The sequence below is a fragment of the Dendrobates tinctorius genome, unplaced genomic scaffold (assembly GCF_039654945.1).
Source record: "Dendrobates tinctorius isolate UK_male_01 unplaced genomic scaffold, ASM3965494v1 ptg000116l, whole genome shotgun sequence".
Taxonomy (NCBI): Eukaryota; Metazoa; Chordata; class Amphibia; order Anura; family Dendrobatidae; genus Dendrobates; species Dendrobates tinctorius.
Window position 1 is genome coordinate 9,899,798 of NW_027361784.1, and position 13,556 is coordinate 9,913,353.

Here is a 13,556-nt window from a genome sequence, read left to right on the forward strand (position 1 = left end):
AATCCCATTCACTAGTCTGATACTTATCGTAACTATTTACTAAAATGGATCAAAGCCAGGATGTAATGATCGTGGTTGAGGGGGGTTCGACTGCAACCGGGCCTGTGCAGAATGGGGGCCCACCGACACCAGTGCCTATTTCAGCTGGATGTCTGTCCGAGGATGGACATTTAGCTGAAGTGTATTGCGACGCAGAGACCCGAACTGAGATAAATGCTGCCACCAGCCAATCAGAAGTCAGCAGTTGACGCCGGCGTACTGTCACAAGCGACAAATGGCAGTGACATCATGCACCGTCCATGACACAGACGCAAAAGACCGCACGTCTTGAGTGCAGAAGAAGGTAAGAGGAATCATTTTTTATTTTGGTGTTGGTAAACAGCAGAAGAATGGACATTACCAGAAAGGGACCCAGGATGGGGAGACATTATACAAAAAAAGGGACCCAGGATGGGGAGACATCATACTAAAAGGGACCCAGGATGGGGAGACATTATATAAAAAAGGGACCCAGGATGGGGAGACATCATACTAAAAGGGACCCAGGATGGGGAGACATCATACAAAAAGGGACCCTGGATGGGGAGACATTATACAAAAAAAGGGACCCAGGATGGAGAGACATCATACAAAAAGGGACCCAGGATGGGGAGACATTATATAAAAAAGGGACCCAGGATGGGGAGACATCATACTAAAAGGGACCCAGGATGGGGAGACATCATACAAAAAGGGACCCTGGATGGGGAGACATTATACAAAAAAAGGGACCCAGGATGGAGAGACATCATACAAAAAGGGACCCAGGATGGGGAGACATTATATAAAAAAGGGACCCAGGATGGAGAGACATCATACTAAAAGGGACCCAGGATGGGGAGACATCATACAAAAAGGGACCCTGGATGGGGAGACATTATACAAAAAAAGGGACCCAGGATGGAGAGACATCATACAAAAAGGGACCCAGGATGGGGAGACATTATATAAAAAAGGGACCCAGGATGGAGAGACATCATACTAAAAGGGACCCAGGATGGGGAGACATCATACAAAAAGGGACCCTGGATGGGGAGACATTATACAAAAAAAGGGACCCAGGATGGAGAGACATCATACAAAAAGGGACCCAGGATGGGGAGACATTATATAAAAAAGGGACCCAGGATGGGGAGACATCATACTAAAAGGGACCCAGGATGGGGAGACATCATACAAAAAGGGACCCTGGATGGGGAGACATTATACAAAAAAAGGGACCCAGGATGGAGAGACATCATACAAAAAGGGACCCAGGATGGAGAGACATCATACAAAAAAAGGGACCCAGGATGGAGAGACATCATACAAAAAGGGACCCAGGATGGGGAGACATTATATAAAAAAGGGACCCAGGATGGGGAGACATCATACTAAAAGGGACCCAGGATGGGGAGACATCATACAAAAAGGGACCCTGGATGGGGAGACATTATACAAAAAAAGGGACCCAGGATGGAGAGACATCATACAAAAAGGGACCCAGTATGGAGAGACATCATACAAAAAGGGACCCAGGATGGGGAGACATTATATAAAAAAGGGACCCAGGATGGGGAGACATTATATAAAAAAGGGACCCAGGATGGGGAGACATCATACTAAAAGGGACCCAGGATGGGGAGACATCATACAAAAAACGGGACCCAGGATGGGGAGACATCATACAAAAAAGGGACCCAGGATGTTGGTCATTATACCAGAATGGGGGTAATTATACCAGGAAGGGGCCCAGAATGAGAGACATTATACAAGTAAGGGGCCAAGGACTGAGGTCATTATGCTGGGATGGGGGGTTCTTATACCAGGAAATGGCCCATGACAGGGGACATTTTAGAAGGAAGGGGTCTAAGGAGAATTTTACTAGCACGGGGCACATTATAAAAGTAGTGGGTTCAAGATGGGGGACATTACACCAGGAAGGGCCCCAGGATGGGGGGCAGTATTATAAGATCAAGGACATTACTACAGTAAGGGTACCCCAGGATTGGGAGACACAATTCAAAAAAAGGGCCCAGGATGGGGGCGGTTATACAAGGATAGGGCTAACTATACCAGGAAGTGGCCCAGGATGGGGGACATTATACAAGAAAGGGTCAGAAGATGGGAGTCATTATGCTGGGATGGGGGTCATTATACCAGGATGGGGCCTAAAATAAGGGACATTATAGAAAGGAGTCTAGACTAGAGATAATTATACCAGGATGGGGCGCATTATACAAGAAATGGTTCAGGATGGGGGCATCATACCAGGAAGGGCCCCAGGGTGGGGAACATTATTATATTAAGATGGAGAGCATTATTACAGTAAGGAGCCCAGGACAAGGAATATTATAACAGGAAAGGGCACAGGATGGGGGACATTATTACTGGAAGGAGCTTAGCATGGGGGACATTACACCAGGAAGGGACATTATTCGAGAAAGGGGCCTTGAATGAGGGACATTATTACAAATGCATGCACTAAAAAAATGACAATAATCACTAACAACTTTCATTATACATCTACAAAAATCACAGAGAAGAGGGAATTTTTGTAAGATACAATAGAGCTTCAGATTCATTGCATATGAATTTGTTTTCCATAACTACAGGTTATCACAGCAGAATGTGAATATCATTATTATGGATGACTCGGGCAGCCCCAAAGACGTAATTAACAAATTCAGCTCTGCTACAGCTGAAGTAATTGAATCATGATGCCGCAATTCAATTGCGAACATGCTACAGCTGTCAACTAACACTGATATAAGGCAGCCTCAGACGTCGCACTGTCACTGAGGAAGCTCCATGTCACAACATAACAATGCAAAGAATTGAGATACGGCGCTGACACACAAATCTAAAGATGCCACATTTATTTCTATTATATGCATAATGCATTCTTTGTCTCTGTATGTGATATGTCATCACTGCCTTTCTCAGCGGGTTAGTTGTTTTTTCTATCTCAGATTAGCATTCAGCAGAGGGTCCGTATTACAAGATTAGGATGGGGCCCTTGTGGGCGCTGCTTCATGCTGTCACACTGCAGCATCTTGAGATGGGGGCCCAGAGATTGTTGCACTTAACTGAGATCGATTTGCGGATGATCGAGTTCGAGTTGAATTTCAGGAAATTTGCGGTTTCACATGAATTTGAAAACTTTGAGACTTGATTTGCAGTTTGCAAAATACAAACTTGCCCTGCATCTTTTCCCACAGTGCTGGACCATCAGAGAGCAGGCAAATATAATTTTTTGTGGCCGCCCGATTTTCCCACAATGCCCTGCATATATGACGTCTAGGGTATTATCACACCTTGTACAGTGGTGGTCAGTACAGAAGCCATTACCGATCAGCGATTCCCAGTGGAGCAGTTTGTACGGTAGAGTCATTTTCCATCTCCAGAGTTACTGGGTAAGTCTCTCCTGTAGAGTGTAAGCTCTTATGGTCAGGGGGGTCCTCTCTCTCCTGTAGACGGTAAGCTCTTATCGTCAGCAGGGTCCTTATTCTCCTGTAGAGTGTAAGCTCTTATGGTCAGCGGCGTCTTCTCTCTTTCTCTCTCTCCTGTGGAGTGTAAGCTCTTATGTTCAGGGAGGTCCTCTCTCTATTACAGAGTCTAAGCTCTTATGGATAGTGGGGCCCTCTCTATAATAGAGTCTAAGATCTTATGGTCAGCAGAGTCCTCTGTTACAGAGTATAAGCTCTTATAGTCAGAGGGATCCTCTCTCTTTCTGCTGTGGAGTATAATCTATTATGGTCAGCGGGATCCCCTCTCCTCTCACCTACAGTTGTGGCCAAAAGTATTGACACCCCTGCAATTCTGTCAGATAATACTCAGTTTCTTCCTGAAAATGATTGCAAAAACAAATTCTTGGGTATTATTATCTTCATTTAATTTGTCTTAAATGAAAAAACACAAAAGAAAATGAAGCAAAAAGCAAAACATTGATCATTTCACAGAAAACTCCAAAAATGGGCCACACAAAAGTATTGGCACCCTCAGCCTAATATGTTAATTGCACAACCTTTAGCCAAAATAACTGCGACCAACCGCTTCCGGTAACCATCAATGAGTTTCTTACAATGCTCTGCTGGAATTTTAGACCATTCTTCTTTGGCAAACTGCTCCAGGTCCATGATATTTGAAGGGTGCCTTCTCCAAACTGCCATTTTTAGATCTCTCCACAGGTGTTCTATGGGATTCAGGTCTGGACTCATTGCTGGCCACCTTATAAGTCTCCAGTGCTTTCTCTCAAACCATTTTCTAGTGCTTTTTGAAGTGTGTTTTGGGTCATTGTCCTGCTGGAAGACCCATGACCTCTGAGGGAGACCCAGCTTTCTCACACTGGGCCCTACATTATGCTGCAAAATTTGTTGGTAGTCTTCAGACTTCATAATGCCATGCACACGGTCAAGCAGTCCAGTGCCAGAGGCAGCAAAGCAACCCCAAAACATCAGGTAACCTCCGCCATGTTTGACTGTAGGGACCGTGTTCTTTTCTTTGAATGCCTCTTTTTTCTCCTGCAAACTCTATGTTGATGCCTTTGCCCAAAAAGCTCTACTTTTGTCTCATTTGACCAGAGAACATTCTTCCAAAACGTTTTAGGCTTTTTCAGGTAAGTTTTGGCAAACTCCAGCCTGGCTTTTTTATGTCTCGTGGTAAGAAGTGGGGTCTTCCTGGGTCTCCTACCATACAGTCCCTTTTCATTCAGACGCCGACGGATAGTACGGGTTGACACTGTTGTACCCTTGGACTGCAGGGCAGCTTGAACTTGTTTGGATGTTAGTCAAGGTTCTTTATCCAACATCCGCACAATCTTGCATTGAAATCTCTTGTCAATTTTTCTTTTCCGTCCACATCTAGGGAGGTTAGCCACAGTGCCATGGGCTTTAAACTTCTTGATGACACTGCGCACGGTAGACACAGGAACATTCAGGTCTTTGGAGATGGACTTGTAGCCTTGAGATTGCTCATGCTTCCTCACAATTTGGTTTCTCAAGTCCTCAGACAGTTCTTTGGTCTTCTTTCTTTTCTCCATGCTCAATGTGGTACACACAAGGACACAGGACAGAGGTTGTGTCAACTTTAATCCATGTCAACTGGCTGCAAGTGTGATTTAGTTATTGCCAACACCTGTTAGGTGCCACAGGTAAGTTACAGGTGCTGTTAATTACACAAATTAGAGAAGCATCACATGATTTTTCGAATAGTGCCAAAACTTTTGTCCACCCTCTTTTTTATGTTTGGTGTGAAATTATATCCAATTTGGCTTTAGGACAATTCTTTTTGTGTTTTTTCATTTAAGACAAATTAAATGAAGATAATAATACCAAAGAATCTGTGTTTGCATTCATTTTCAGGAAGAAACTGAGTATTATCTGACAGAATTGCAGGGGTGTCAATACTTTTGGCCACAACTGTACATGTATTTTACGAGTAATTACAAGCTTTCCAGTAATGAAATTCACATGAATTTATTTGCTTTAAATCAAATTTTTTTTGAAAATTCGGCAAATTTGGTGAATTTGAGTTTCAAAAGAATCTTCATCTCTACTCTCTTTTTAATTAACCTGAACTGGGCCCCTTCTTCACATGGACCCCATAGAAAAGTCTGTACGGTATGGACACACACTGAGGACAATTTTATACATGGAGATGCTGTTACTGCTCAGCTTCAAACCCACGACTAGGGATGAGTGACTTTGCCTTTTTTAGGGTCGAGTCGGGTTTCATGAAACCCGACTTTCTCAAAAGTTGAGTCGAGTGAAATCGGCCGACTATCGTGAAAAGACAGAGGCCGACTGAAACACAAAACCCAATGCAAGTCAATGGGGAATAAAAGTCGGTAGAGAGTGGAGGACAGGAAACACACCTACATGCCGAACCGCTTTTTTAAAGTGCGCATGCCCGGAAGATTTTCGCTGGCATGAATTGTAACCGTAGAGGCGGCGAGATCTCTCTCTCTCTCATCTGGCCGACCTGCTTCGCTCAACTCTACCCACGACTACTGCACTACTGGTTAGTCATGGTCATACAGAGGCTGTATACTAGTCATAAGTCTTCTGTATGACTTGTACTGTGTCACATTATCTGCTGAGTAATTTAATTTACTTTGCAAATTAATATAACATTATTTTAATGTGACAATAAAGGATCTGAAGTTATGTATGGCGAGGGGTGGAAGGCTCCAGACAATGGTGCATCAGAAATAGAATTTAGAAACTTGGTTAGAGAAGCATATATGAAAGCTTAGCTACCACCCAATATCTCTGAATTATCAAACACTGTGGGGTTTACATGCTGCCTTTATGGTATCCCCTACAGTATAAAGCCTAAATAACGCAGTATATGAAGCTGCATCATCCACTTACCAGCCCAGAGATCTTCAGGGGCCTGTGCACACGAGCTTCCTCTTTGATGATTGGTGGAGCACAGCTCAGCTGGGAGGATTTCTGCCAATCAGAGTTTCTGCTTAGTAAAATGATGTTAATAAGGCTGTGACAGCCCCAGAGAAGCTGCATGACAGTTCTCACTCTAGTTTTCTCTTTATAGTAAGGATACCACTGTTTTTTGGTTGTTTTTTATAATAAAAATGTAAGTTGAGATGAGGTTGAAAAGCATTCAAGAAGACAGCCCAAATATAAGATACGGTATAACAACACATAATAGGCAGCTTTTGTAATCGGTTGCCTCGGTTCAGGTCTCTGGCCAGAATTTTGAAATATTGTCCCAAAAGTACAAAATGTAATCGCCAAATTAATTTACTATAGAAAAGATTTTTGCCCTAAGTCATAGGTATTCTATGTCTGAGCATCATTTTTTTGGATTTATAGAGGATGGTGAAACAAAACTGGGCACTCCCAAAAGTTGACCCCCAGAAAAATACACGGCATACTCCCATTTTTTTTTATTATTCCTTCATAGACATACTATATGTCAGAACAGCTTCAGAGTAGCATGTAGGTCACAGCAGCAACAGGATAACAATTTTCTATGCCCCCAGGCAATAACGTTAATTGCCCCATGAAATATCCTCATATATTTTTTGGACCCCCTTCTTTATGGTGACCCCTTTCTCAGCCATTAAAGAGGTTGTCTCAACTTCCTGCTTGTCAGAGGGCAGCATGTTCCTGAAGATTAACAGTATAGACCAGCTGCATCCTGTAAATGCAATGAACTAACCAAACTTGCAGATGATGCAAAGCTAGGAGGGATAGCTAACACTAAAGAAGATAGATAACTTGGAAGGATCTAGATAAGCTTGAACAATGAGCAATAACTAATAGAATGGTATTTAACAGGGAGAAATGCAAGGTTCTACATCTGGGCAAGAAAAAATAAAATTACATCTACAGAATGGGGGGAATAGAGCTAAGCAACAGCAAGGAGAAAAAGACTTGGGTATACTAGTAGATCAGATAGTGCGCATGAGTCAACAGTATGATGCAGTAGCAAAAAAGGCAAACCAAGTTCTAGGATATATTAAGAGATGCATAGAGTCTAGATCATGTGAAGTAATTATCCCCCTCTACTCATCCTTCGCCAGACCTCATCTGGAATACTGTGTCCAGTTCTGGGCACCACATTTTAGAAAAGACACTGAAACACTGGAGCAAGTTCAGAGAAGAGCTACCAGGATGGTGAGCAGACTGCAAAGTATGTCCTATGAGGAATGGTTAAAGGATCTGGGTATGTTTAGCTTGCAAAAAAGAAGGCTAAGAAGAGACTTAATAGTGGTCTACAAATATCTGAAGGGTTGTCACAGTGTAGAGGGATCATCATTATTCTCGTTTGCACATGGAAACAAACTACAATCAAGTCTTTAAGCAGAGGCTGGACAGACATCTGTCTGAGATGGTTTAGTGCATTGAAAGGGAAAGTTGGACAACATGCGTGACCCTGAAGGTCCTTTACAACTCTAATATTCTATGATTCTATGATTCCACATGCCCATATTGACAGCTTAGGAGGGTTGATCTTACTGACAGATCCCCTTTAATTGTCTAACACAGTACAGCCACACTAATATACCCCTGTATGAAGAGCTATACCTTTAGTAACTCATGCCACTTGGCAACCATTGGCACTGTGGACCATCCACTTGTGACAGATAGAAGGGCATGTGACCAGAGATGTCACTCAGCCTCATCCACTGAAATACACTATGTCTGTGCCGCATTGCTAATGATACAAGTGCAGTTGAAAGGTGCAGCGGATAAAACAGAAGGCTTGGCTTAGCGAGGGGCCACTTAAAAGTGGGGCGGACCTTCACACAGGAGTATAGCATAAGGACATACATAATGCTACATTTTTATAATTAGGCCCCCTGAAAGGCAGAAGGGAACAGAGTTACTAGATATTGGAACCACACAGACATTCACCCCTTTTGCCCTCCTTGTTCTCATGCCCTAATTACACTATATAACTTAACAAAAGAAAGTGCTACAAGTGAGCAAATTTATCAAAACTTGTTCAAGCTTAATAATCGGAGGGTCAAGAAGGGTTTAAAGGGAATCTGTCACCCCATTTTTTGACTATCAGCTGCCGGCATCGCCATCAGGGGCTTATCTACAGAATTCTGTATAATTCTGTTGAATGCTGGAGATAAGCCCCTGATGTAACCTGAAAGACAAGAAAAATGAGTTAGATTATACTCACCTAAGGGCGGCCCGGGTCCAGTTTTGATCCGATGGGTGTCGTGGTCCGGTCCAGCGCCTCCTATCTTCTAACGGTGACGTCCTCTTCTTTGCTTCCCATCGTGGCTCCTGCGCAGGCGCACTGCTCTGCCCTGTTGAGGGCAGAGCAGAGTCCTGCAGTACGCAGGCGCCGAGCCTCTCTGACCTTTCCCGGTGCCTGCACACTGCAGAACTCTGCTCTGCCCTCTACAGGGCAGATCATTGCACCTGCGCAGGAGCCACGATGGGAAGCAAAGAAGAGGATGTCACTGTTAGAAGATGGGAGGCGCCGAACCGGACCGCGACACCCATCGGACCAAAACCAGACCCGGACCGCCCCTGGGTGAGTATGATATAATTCATTTTTCTTATCTTTCAGGTTACATCGGGGGCTTATCTACAGCATTACAGAATTCTGTAGATAAGCCCGATTGCGATGCCGGCAGCTGATAGTCGAAAAATGGGGTGACAGATTCCCTTTAAAAATAACTCACCTGTCCTAGGCTCGCCCCTCCCTGCTCTGCAATGTACTACGCTCATTGACGTGGGTCATGTCCTATGTGACCGTGTGAGGCCTAGTCAGTGAAGAAAGAGCGAAGAATAACGGGAGGAAGCGAGTGGAACACCAGGAAGGGAGCTGAGGCTACAGGAAAGTTAAGGGGGGAGCTTAGGGTACGCGAATACAAGCTTTCGTTATTTTTTAACCCCTTTTTTGGTCCAGCAAAGTCAGTAAAAGGTTATGGTATTTTGTGCAATTCGAATACCAAGGTATTACAATTTTGGCGACAACAAATTTTTTTTTAAGAAATTGATAGTGAACCTGATTTTTTTTTATAAATCAATTTTTTCAACTCTCCTGCTAAGCACCAATACAAGGTTTTCTCATTACAATACATCCATTTCCACAGCTTCTCGATAAGAAAGGAAAGTATGTTTTACCAAAACTGCCAAATTAGCTCCAATTTCCTACCCGCCATACACTACAACGTCATCCGTAGTCCATACAGGCCTCTACCAGCCACTGCTATAATCTATAATCAAGATGGAAACTTAATGTCGGCCGGATGGGAAAAAGCAGGAAAGTCCGGATGCATTTAACCTTCATAAATCAGATCAATGGCAGCTGATTAAAGCCGTCACTTATAAAAACGTCTATATGCTGCGTATATAAAAAAAAGACATTATAGTGACTAATGAACATGAGAAAACACTATCCACATAGCCCCCGAGGGGGAGAGAAGACTAACGCAGGAGATCTCTGGTGGTGGCTATTGTAACCAAGAGATAGCGAGGGATCCTGCAAGGAAATGTGATAATCCCGAGGGGAAGCAGCAGAAATTCAGTAATGCCATAGATAAGGAAATATGTCTCCACAGTGCGCAAAGGGTTAACGCTCAGCTCCATAGAAATGCGTTGTAGTGGTAGGAAGAGGAGCTGGTATCCAAAAGTAATGTGCAAGTGTGTGTAATAAGAAACCTGGGTTATTAGGAGGCTCTTATTACAGAAGGTCCATGGAAATCGGAAAAGTTGGGAAGAAGTGCGCGATAAAAATATAATAATATACAATATTATATATATATATACATACTGTATATATCTAATACAATATATAAAATATAATACAGAATATATATATATACACAAAATCTATCATTATATATATTTAAATATATATATACAGTATATGCACACTATAGATAAAATATGTTTTATATATACATATATACACACACATATACATTATACATATATATATATATATATATATATACGCACACATACAGCCAATATCTATATATATATATATACTATCCATATACATATATTATATATATGCACACACACAGTATATACACATTATATATATATATATATATATATATATATATATATATATATATACTGTATATATGCCATGTGCATGTATACACACCTATATGTGTAGGGACAATGTACAGGCAGCTTGCACTGACTACTGTAGTTACAGTTGTAAAGCTGATGTGTTGCTCTAAGAAACAATGCAGCCCAGGATGACACTGCCTGTGACAGTGTGGCAGTGTGGCAGTGTGGCAGTGTGGCAGTGTGACAGTGTGGCAGTGTGGCAGTGTGACAGTGTGGCAGTGTGGCAGTGTGACAGTGTGGCAGTGTGGCAGTGTGGCAGTGTGACAGTGTGGCAGTGTGGCAGTGTGACAGTGTGGCAGTGTGACAGTGTGGCAGTGTGGCAGTGTGGCAGTGTGACAGTGTGGCTGTGTGGCAGTGTGGCAGTGTGGCAGTGTGACAGTGTGGCAGTGTGACAGTGTGACAGTGTGGCAGTGTGACAGTGTGGCAGTGTGGCAGTGTGACAGTGTGGCAGTGTGGCAGTGTGACAGTGTGGCAGTGTGGCAGTGTGACAGTGTGGCAGTGTGGCAGTGTGACAGTGTGACAGTGTGGCAGTGTGGCAGTGTGGCAGTGTGGCAGTGTGACAGTGTGGCAGTGTGACAGTGTGGCAGTGTGGCAGTGTGGCAGTGTGACAGTGTGGCAGTGTGGCAGTGTGACAGTGTGGCAGTGTGACAGTGTGGCAGTGTGGCAGTGTGACAGTGTGGCAGTGTGGCAGTGTGACAGTGTGGCAGTGTGGCAGTGTGACAGTGTGGCAGTGTGACAGTGTGACAGTGTGGCAGTGTGGCAGTGTGACAGTGTGACAGTGTGGCAGTGTGGCAGTGTGACAGTGTGGCAGTGTGACAGTGTGGCAGTGTGGCAGTGTGGCAGCCCGTGTGGTACTCACTCCTCGCCCGCTCCCAGCCTGTGCACGGTCCGGGCTGTCCGGCGGCTGCTGTCGCTTTTCTTGCTCTTCTCCTCTAGATATTCCAGCAGGGACGATCCTCGCTGGGGAGTGGTTGTCGCACAGCCTGCTGGGAGTTGTAGTTTTGGTTGGGATGCTCCTGTGCTGTTTGTGCTCACAAGTGATTGACTGGGCGGATGTGTGAGTGGATGGACGGCACATGGTGAGCGCGGGGTAACACATAGATCTGTGAAATAGCAATGCCCTGAAGTCAGCTAATGGGAGCTACTACTAGACATTTTTATACGGTCATTATGTAATGTAGTGGATTTACTTACTGGCCTATGTAAGGAGAGAGGTAAATACTGTAGATGATAGATAATTGATAATGATAATAGTTAAGTAGAAAGTGATATATACAGTAGAGAGGTAGGAACAGAGATGATAGATCGATATATAGATAATGATAGATGATAGATAGTATAGATGCAGAATAAACCAGCTGTAACAGATGGTGCAGACCCCGGGTGCCCACCCAGCGCCCCTCTCAGTCCATATTGGCAGTGCTCCAGTTTGGTATCAAAGTAAAACCTGAGACTGTGTTCACCCCAATGCGATATGTGCATAAAGTGAAAAGAATTTAATTAGTTACAATTGCAGAACTTTAAGAACAAATACATTATAAATGTATGTATGTAATAGGAAGAAAACAGGGAAAAAAAATTACAGATAGTCAAACAGGCACAAATACACAAAAGGTAAAAGTAGAACTGATCCAATGAAGTGTGGGATCCACTGGATCCACTGCAGACAGGACCTCAGGAGTAGCGATGGGCGAACCCAAACAGTAAAATTCGGCGTCCGCACTGAACACCTACTGTTCGGGCATGGACACCGAACACAGACTTCTCTAGGACGTCCATGTTACTGTTCAGGTTCGGCCCCTGGGTGTTTTTTGGGCTGTCATGTGCATGACAGTGCGGCAAACACCACTACTAATCAGTGGTAAAATCATCACTGCCGGTCAGAGAGCCGCGGTTCCCATGCTGTCAAATGACAGCGTCAGCCTGCAGCTGTGATCGGAGGTAAAAGGTTTACCTCTGGTCACTGGCGTCGGCTGATGGGACTACTATTCCCATCAGCTGACTGCTGCTGCCGCTAATCACAGCAAGAAAAGGTGCAGCTGATTGGAGCATACATTAGCAGGCGCCTGCCCGCTAAATAAATATGAAAAAAACCAGCATGGGTTACCCTATATTTTCTCTACCCAGCCAGGCAAAACTGCAACCCTCAGCTGTCAGAGTTAGGAAAGCTGGTTATCAAGGATAGAGGGGTGCTCACTCTGTTTTTTAAAAATTATTCAAATAAATAATTTTAAAAAATGACATGGGGTCCCCCCCATTTTTGACAACTAGAATTGCTAAAGTAGATGGCTTGTATTCTCTGGCTGGTAAGGGGCCATTGATATTGATACCCCAGATGCTATTTCTGGCGCTTTGCCCGGCTCTTCCCACTTGCCCTGAATAAAGCCTTTTATATGAAAAAAAAAATACTAAAACACACTTTTCCTTTTTTTATTTAAAAATATCAAACACAGCAATACTCACCTAACACCTAATTCCAATGAATTAGTGGGGTTGATGTCACCATTGTATTGTCCGGTGACATCAAGCCCACAGGTTAGTAATGGAGAGGCGTCTATAAGATGAGTTGGGCAAAGCACCAGAATTGAGGATGTGGGATGCTGTTTTTAAGCTGGGGGGCAATATCCTTGGCCCCTTACCAGCCTGAGAATACCAGCCCCCATCTGTCTGCTTTAGCAAGGCTGGTTGTCAAAAATGCAGGGGACCCCATGTCATTTTTTTATTTATTTAAATAAATTAAAAAACAGCGTGGGGACCCATCTATTCTTGATAACCAACCTTGCTAACGCTGACAGCTGAGGGTTGCAGCCCCAGCTGTCAATTTTTCCTGAAATGTATGATTAGTAAATGCACTCAATACTTGGTCGGGGCTCCTTTCGCATCAGTTACTGCATCAATGCGGTGTGGCATGGAGGCGATCAGCCTGTGGCACTGCTGAGGTGTTATGGAATCCCAGGT

General features: G+C 43.8%; 1 protein-coding gene across 1 annotated transcript in view; it reads right to left on the minus strand.

Moving 5' to 3' along the window:
• TMEM74 (transmembrane protein 74) overlaps positions 1–11,623 on the minus strand; it is a 103,050-nt gene extending 91,427 nt beyond the window's left edge. Inside the window, exon 1 of the mRNA XM_073590188.1 lies at positions 11,458–11,623. The gene's annotated coding sequence lies outside the window, so the exon portion shown is untranslated. The remainder of the gene's footprint in view (positions 1–11,457) is intronic.
• Positions 11,624–13,556: the final 1,933 nt, after the last annotated feature.